This window comes from Rhinolophus ferrumequinum, chromosome 11 (assembly GCF_004115265.2).
Source record: "Rhinolophus ferrumequinum isolate MPI-CBG mRhiFer1 chromosome 11, mRhiFer1_v1.p, whole genome shotgun sequence".
NCBI lineage: Eukaryota > Metazoa > Chordata > Mammalia > Chiroptera > Rhinolophidae > Rhinolophus > Rhinolophus ferrumequinum.
Genome location: NC_046294.1, coordinates 42,214,354 through 42,221,157, shown reverse-complemented (window position 1 = coordinate 42,221,157; position 6,804 = coordinate 42,214,354). Strand labels below are relative to the sequence as shown.

At 40.8% G+C, this 6,804-nt stretch overlaps 1 pseudogene; it reads right to left on the bottom strand.

The window, feature by feature from the left end:
- On the bottom strand, positions 1-6,202 carry LOC117029682 (60S ribosomal protein L35a-like; annotated as a pseudogene).
- Between the last annotated feature and the right edge of the window lie 602 nt (positions 6,203-6,804).

The following is a 6,804-nucleotide window of genomic DNA, read 5'->3' as shown; positions in this document are numbered from 1 at the left end:
TCAGTAAGTGGAAATCCTTGAGGGGTACAGGATTATACAGATTCTGTGTCCTATGGCTTTAGCAGGAAGGTTGCTTCAGGATTTGGCATGAACCATACCCCTGTTTCCATCAGCACGAGTTACCTTTACCCAGATTACTCTGGTTTTGTTCAGTTTGCCACCAGGAGTCACTGTGTTATTCTTTGCCTTGTACACATATGCATATCTCTTGCCTAGGTAGAAATCAGTTTAATCTCGAGCATAAACACCTTCAATTTTAAGAAGAGCTGTGTGCTCTCTCTGGTTCCGGAGACCCCACTTATAGCCAGCAAAAATGGCTTTGGACTACAGCCTTCCAGACTTATTTGTCGTTTTAGAAGTCCTGTTCCCAGCAGGCCCCCAAATTACAGCAGCAAGAACTCCACTCAGCTCCACAGGCGCCAAGATGGCGGAAAAGGCAGGCCACACAATTTTTTAAATGTGTGATCATATTGTTATGTAACTTGTGTTTTCTCACTCACCAGTATATTTTGGGCATCTTTCCATGTCAATAAATATATCTATACCACATCATTTTTATTGCCTGCATAGTATTTCAATCATATGAAAATGTCATAATTTGTTTAACTACTCCTCTGCTATTGGGCATTAAGGATTTCCCTCCTACATTTTACCATGAAAAATGCCCCAATAAAAATCTTTGTGCATTCATCTTAAGGTTAATGAACTGTTTTAAGCATAAATTCTTGAAAGAAAAATTATTGGGTCAATGGGTATTGTTTTATTGTTGTTAAATTTGATACATGCTGCCAAATTGCCCTCTGGAATGACCAGTTTTTACTACTACTAACAGTATATAAATGTCAATTTTCTATATTCTTAGCAAAACTGACCATTATCCTTCTTTTCTAATACTGTGTTACTCAACAGATAAAAATGGTATTTCTTACTACCTTTTTTTATTAACTTTTGTTTATTTTAAGTGTGGTTTTCCAGGACCCATCAGCTCCAAGTTAAATAGTTGTTTCAGTCTAATTGTGGAGGACGCAGGTCACAGTGGCCCACATGGGGATTGAACCGGTAACCTTGGTGTTAAGAGCACCATGCTCTAACCAATTGAGCTAACCGGCCACCCCCTCTTAATTACTTTTTAGAAAGTTTTATTCTTTTCCCGTTTTTGAGACTGCATTTTATATCTTAATAATTCTAAATTTATTTAGCTTATAGTTTCATTCTAGTAACTCTATTATCTTTAGCAGCTAACTCTAGTTCATTGTGATTTGTTTCCTCCTGTTTTGGATTCTGAGCTCATCTTAATAAAGCTTAATCTATGGTTATTCTGTGTGGCCTAGGCTGAGGTGAATTCCTCCAGAGAGGTTTGTGTCTGTCTCTTCTTATTGCCCCAAAGTTATTACGAGCCTGGGACTATTTTTAATACGAATTTTGTGATTTGGTGTTCCTAAACTATGCACATGTTCATCTGTGTTGGAGATGTGGGGTGTAGCCTTTTGAGGTTTTACTTGAATGGATTTATTTTAATGTCTCAGTTCCTTTTCTTCTGTCCCTAAACAAGTCTCTTAGTTACCAAGGAGAGGAAACCCCTCCCCAACGCCCAGGTGACTACTTTTCAGCTCAAGCTTTCCATTCTGGTTTTTAGTGATCTTGGTTTGGTCTCCTGTGCATTTCCTGTATTTTCATGGGAGTTCAGTTAAGCATTGAAAAGGATGTTAAGTATATTTTAGCATTTCTAGATGTTTAATAGCAGAATTTTCAGCTTAGCTAGTCTGCCATATCACCAGTGTCATGCGGGGTGCCATGCGGGGTTTCTGGTCCCGCTCCCCACACTTGAACGCAGGATATGGTGAGGCCTAAAAGGAACACCAACGGAGCCATGGGTATGGGAGTCATACCACTATATTCTCACTGGCGGCTGGTCGAGACACAAAAGCAAACATCCGCCAGTACCCCAACAAGGGGTCTTCCTGTACCCCAGTTTCGCTGGCCACCGGCCAAGACACAGGAAGTAGGATCAACACTGTCCGCAATCCGCCATCTGGGCTTGCTAACCCCACTTACTAGCCAAAGTCTGCCGTAGGCTTCTCTGCCAACAAACCCACCCCTTGCTAACTGCAATACGCCCTTGCTAAGTCAGCCACGGCAATTATATCCGTGGCCAATGGCTAAGTCGTTACAGCTGATGGCCAACTAGTCACAGCTGATGGCCATCTACTACCCGAGCCAGCACCTTTCCATGTGAGGCCGAGAGTCTGGAAACTGCTCTCCAGGACTCTGTCCCCACAACCAGAAATAGGAGTTAGTATTAAATATCCTCATTATTACTTTAACTTACAGTATTTCTTTGGTCAATAGTGAGATTAAACATTTTTCATATCTTTGTGATAATTTATATTTCCTCATATATATTTAGTTCTTGATCCTTGTATTCTGTTGGAGTGTTTGTTCTTTCCTGTTGATTTGAAATACTACTTAATGATTAAGAATATTAGTTTTGCCACATATACACATTCCTTTTTTCCTTTTAGTGGAGTTTATTTTTTGCCATATAAAATTTATTGATATTTGTCAATTTTTTCCTTTTTAATTTCTGCTTCTGTTGGCTTGCTTAGGAAGCTCTTCTCTGTGTCACTATTTTAGAATATTTACCTATTTTTTCCTAACACTTTTATGACTATTTTGTACTTTAAACATTTTAAAGCAACTGGACTTTATTTTGATATATGATGTGAGGTAGGAATTTACTTTTATTTTTTTCTCCCATATTGTTAGCCAGTTGTCTAACACATAAACTAAGTAGTACATATTTTCTGTAGGATTCGAGAGGCTTCCTTTGTCATACACTACAGAGGCTTTCAAGTTGTGTTTTATAGGGCGACAGGTTACTTCTGCAGTTTCCTGGGGAGACAAGGAGGAAGCAAATGAGCTAGACTCTTTTCCAGCTTCTAGTAGAGCAATTATACTCTTTTTTTGTTTTATACGTTGGGGCTCCATGTCAGATTTTATCTGAAGAATGAGTTCATCTGCCTGCAAATCAATAATATAATAAATTCTTAAACAGTAAATATTTGAAACTGTTTCTGGTCTTTTTATTCTCTCCATTGCTCAGTCTGTCTTTTCCTGCACCAGTTTAACAATTTAAAACATTATTATGAAACTTTTCAAACTTACACAAAAGATAGAGATAATAACATAATGAACTTCTCCATGTCCATATCATTAAAATCCAACGATTGTCAAGATTTTGCCACACTTAATTCATCTATTCCTTTTTCTTTTCTGTTTGTTTTGTTTCTTGCCAAAATATCTGGTTTTCTCTTTTCTTTTCTTCCCTCCCTCTCTCACTCCCTCTTTCCTCCCTCCTCCCTTGCTTCCTTCTTTTATCCTGTCTTATTCTCTTTTCTTTTCCCCAGATATCATATCATTTTACCCACACTTCAGTATGCAACTGTTAAAAAAGAAAAAAATGTTTCCTTACACAACCAAATGCTATTGTCACATTTAACAATAATTTTGTGGTATCATCTCATACCCAGTCCACAATCAAATTTGCCTTATTGCCTTAAAAATGACATTTGACAGTTTGTTCAAAACACACTACAGACAAGATTGTTATATCTCTAACATTTCTTTTAATCTAAAGCCACCTGCCTCCCTTTTTGTTTTTATGCCATTGACATGTTGAAGAAAATAATTTTTAATAATTGTCATTTATAACTTTTATTATCAAGATAAATCTTGATTCTCGACTTCACTTGCCTGTGTAAACTCACACACTGGCTGGCTCACTTGTTAGGGTGGGGAGGGGGTGGGGGAACTGGAGTGGTTCACTGCTACAGTTTTTGTAACAGAAAAAGAGAGAGAGAGGGAGGAAGAGAGAGAGAGAGAGAGATAGAGAGAGAGAGAGAATCTTGAAATGTTAATTTTTGTGCTTTTCTTTGCTACACTTTTTCCACTTGACCTTTCCCCTAGTAAATCAGAGGCATTGCTTTGAGGAGAATAAGATTGGTACAACCGGAATGCAAAGAGAAAAAAACAGAATAAAACAGTCAATGTTCAGTTTTCTGACTTTTAAAATAGCCTCTTGAAGCCCACATCAAAAACAATAGTTTTGAAAGCCAAAGCCTTTTATTTGCAGAGAACCAGGTTTTGTTGAGAGAAGAAAAGGCCCTTGAGAATCAAAGGGGAAGGCCCGGAAGCATGAGAGATGGGGCTTTGCCCTAAGAACACATTGGGAAGAGAGCCTGACTAAGCCTCCCCTACACCCCAGAGTCCTGGGGTGGGTTGGCGGGGAGGGAGGACGTAGGAGGTTGGAGGGAGGCCTGGGTGAGGAGTCACACCAAGGGGAGGACAGCAACTTGAGACTGCAGATCCGCCCCCGGGAAGCCCATGGAGGAAGATCAATGCTTAGAGCTCATCTGCCGTTTGAGAGATTCCACTCAAAGAGCTAGATTAGCTGTTCTTTGTACCCCTGCGGGGGCTTTCATCATCAACAGCCTGCAGGTCACGTTCAGATGGCCCAGCAGAAGTGACACTTGCCTGGGCCCAGTATCATTGTTGAGCCCTATCCAGATTGCTTGGTGGGGCAGAAAACACTAATAAACCACCTGCAATTTCTTAGATCAAAGGGCAGGGGCGTTTTACACCTAAGGAGTGATGGAGCTGAATGCAGAGCCACCCCCCTCTGTATTGGGTGGGACTGGACACTGGGGACACCTGCTGCATTACATTCATAAGACATATGGGACAGCCTAGATCCCAGCCTAGTTTTGCTTATGTTCTAGCCTGGTTTTGTCTCAGTTTGATGGGTTTGTTCTGTCAGTTACAGCAGTGATTCTTAACCTTATATGCCTGTTAAAAATCACTTGGGGGAGCTTTAAAAAATACTGACACTAGGCCCATCCCAAACCAATTGAACTAGATTGTCTGTGAGTGGGTCAGAATGTCACTGAGTGATTGAGAGTAGATTACATCTTTGTGAGACCACTTAAATTTGTTCAGCCCAGAGAGTATCATTCTTCAGCTATTTAAAAAGTGTACCCCAGTCATCATAATAGACCGAAACCAAGAGTTAGTCAGTGTGTGTGTGTGTGTGTGTGTGTGTGTGTGTGTGTGTGTGTGGTGTGTGTGTGTGTGTGTGTGTATGTAGTTAGTTTTAGATTTAGGGTTGTATCCAGTAACACAGACAGATGTAGAAGGGTTGAGTGCAGCTAGCAGGGGCAAGTGTTTGGAGAGAAGACCAGCTGTAGGTGATGGAAAGAATGTCAGCTCAGGATGAGGCAACAGACAACAGTTGGTTGTGCTGTAGGGAGCTGGCATCAAGGAGGAATAGCAGGAAGCCACAGGGCATCAAGAGTGGCAAAGAGGACAGCAGTGCACATTCTAGGAGCAAATTGTAGGCATGCCCCAGGGAAGTCCAGCTGTAGGAGACAGAGAGAGGGTTCTGCTCCTGACAGCTTGCTATGAGCTGAATTGTTTCCCCTCCCCAAATTCATATGTTGATTTCCTAACCTTCAGAACCTCAGAATGTGACTGTATTAGGAAATAAGGCCTTTAAAAAGGTAATTAAGGGAAAATGAGGTCTTGTGTATGGGCCTAATCCAATATGACTGGTATACTTGTAAGAAGAGATTATGACACAGACTGAGGGACGACCACGTGGGGACACAAAGAGAAGGCAGCCATTCGCAAGTCAAGAACAAGGCCTCAGAAGAAACCAAACCTGCTGGCACCTTGATCTAAAACTTCTAGCCTCCAGAATTGTGAGAAAAAGATTTTCTGTTGTTTAAATCACTCAATCTATGGTACTTCATTGTGGCAGCCCTAGAAGACTAATATACTGCTGTCAAAGGGATTGGTGAGAGCAGGGCAGGGCTGTGGTTCTGGAGGTAGAATATCGTGTCTGGGTCTCAGTGCCAGGCACACAACAAAGGTCAAGGAACCAGGGCTGGATCACTGATTCAGGAAAGCAGGATCTTATTCATTCATTCATTCAACAATATTTTATTAAGCTCCTACTCTGTGCTGGTGCTCATTCCAGGCACTGGATATACTGTTATTGCAGTGGTCCAGATGAGAGGTGATGTTGGCTTGGATGAGGAGGGTAGCAAGTGAATTGACAATGAAACTTCTGAGCAAGGAGATAATGCTCCTTTAGCTTCCCTGACCAGGCATGTACCTACCTGCAGAGGGGTTTGAGTGACCGCATTTTTGGAGAGAAGGAACTGTGGAGCTGGGACCAGGCAGGTTATTTATAACTAATCCAGCTATATGATTTTTCTCTTTGGGAGAAAGTAAAGTTTCAGTTTATACAAAGTTTTCACTGGCATCTAGGTTAACAAACTTGGATGTTTTCCCTGAATGTCTCCATCTCGTGTTTTTGAATTTAACACGTAACACTCCAACTTTATCTTGACTTCATTCGTTTTTCTAAAAATGTCAAAGTTTCTTTCCCAAACCATGTTTCAGTGGAAAAGTCAAGCATTTCCAGGCAATAACTCCATCATCTGTCACTGCAGACAACCATCAGATAAACTTCCCTAATTCATAACACATCTGCTCTTCCAGCCCTGTGTGACCATGAGCATAAAAAAAAATCTCCAAAATAAGCATCCATCCCAAATCTCCGCCCCACCGCCCCAGTTTTCTATTAAATGAAAGACAAATTGTCAGCACCAAATAAGCCAATTTTTATGAAAAGCTGGGAAGTCTTTCGAAAGCTTTCAGACTAAACTGTCCTGTTAAACATGACACGTCCATAATGGGAAATAGTTGCATCTATGCAGTCCCTGTTGATCGCTGCTAATTCTG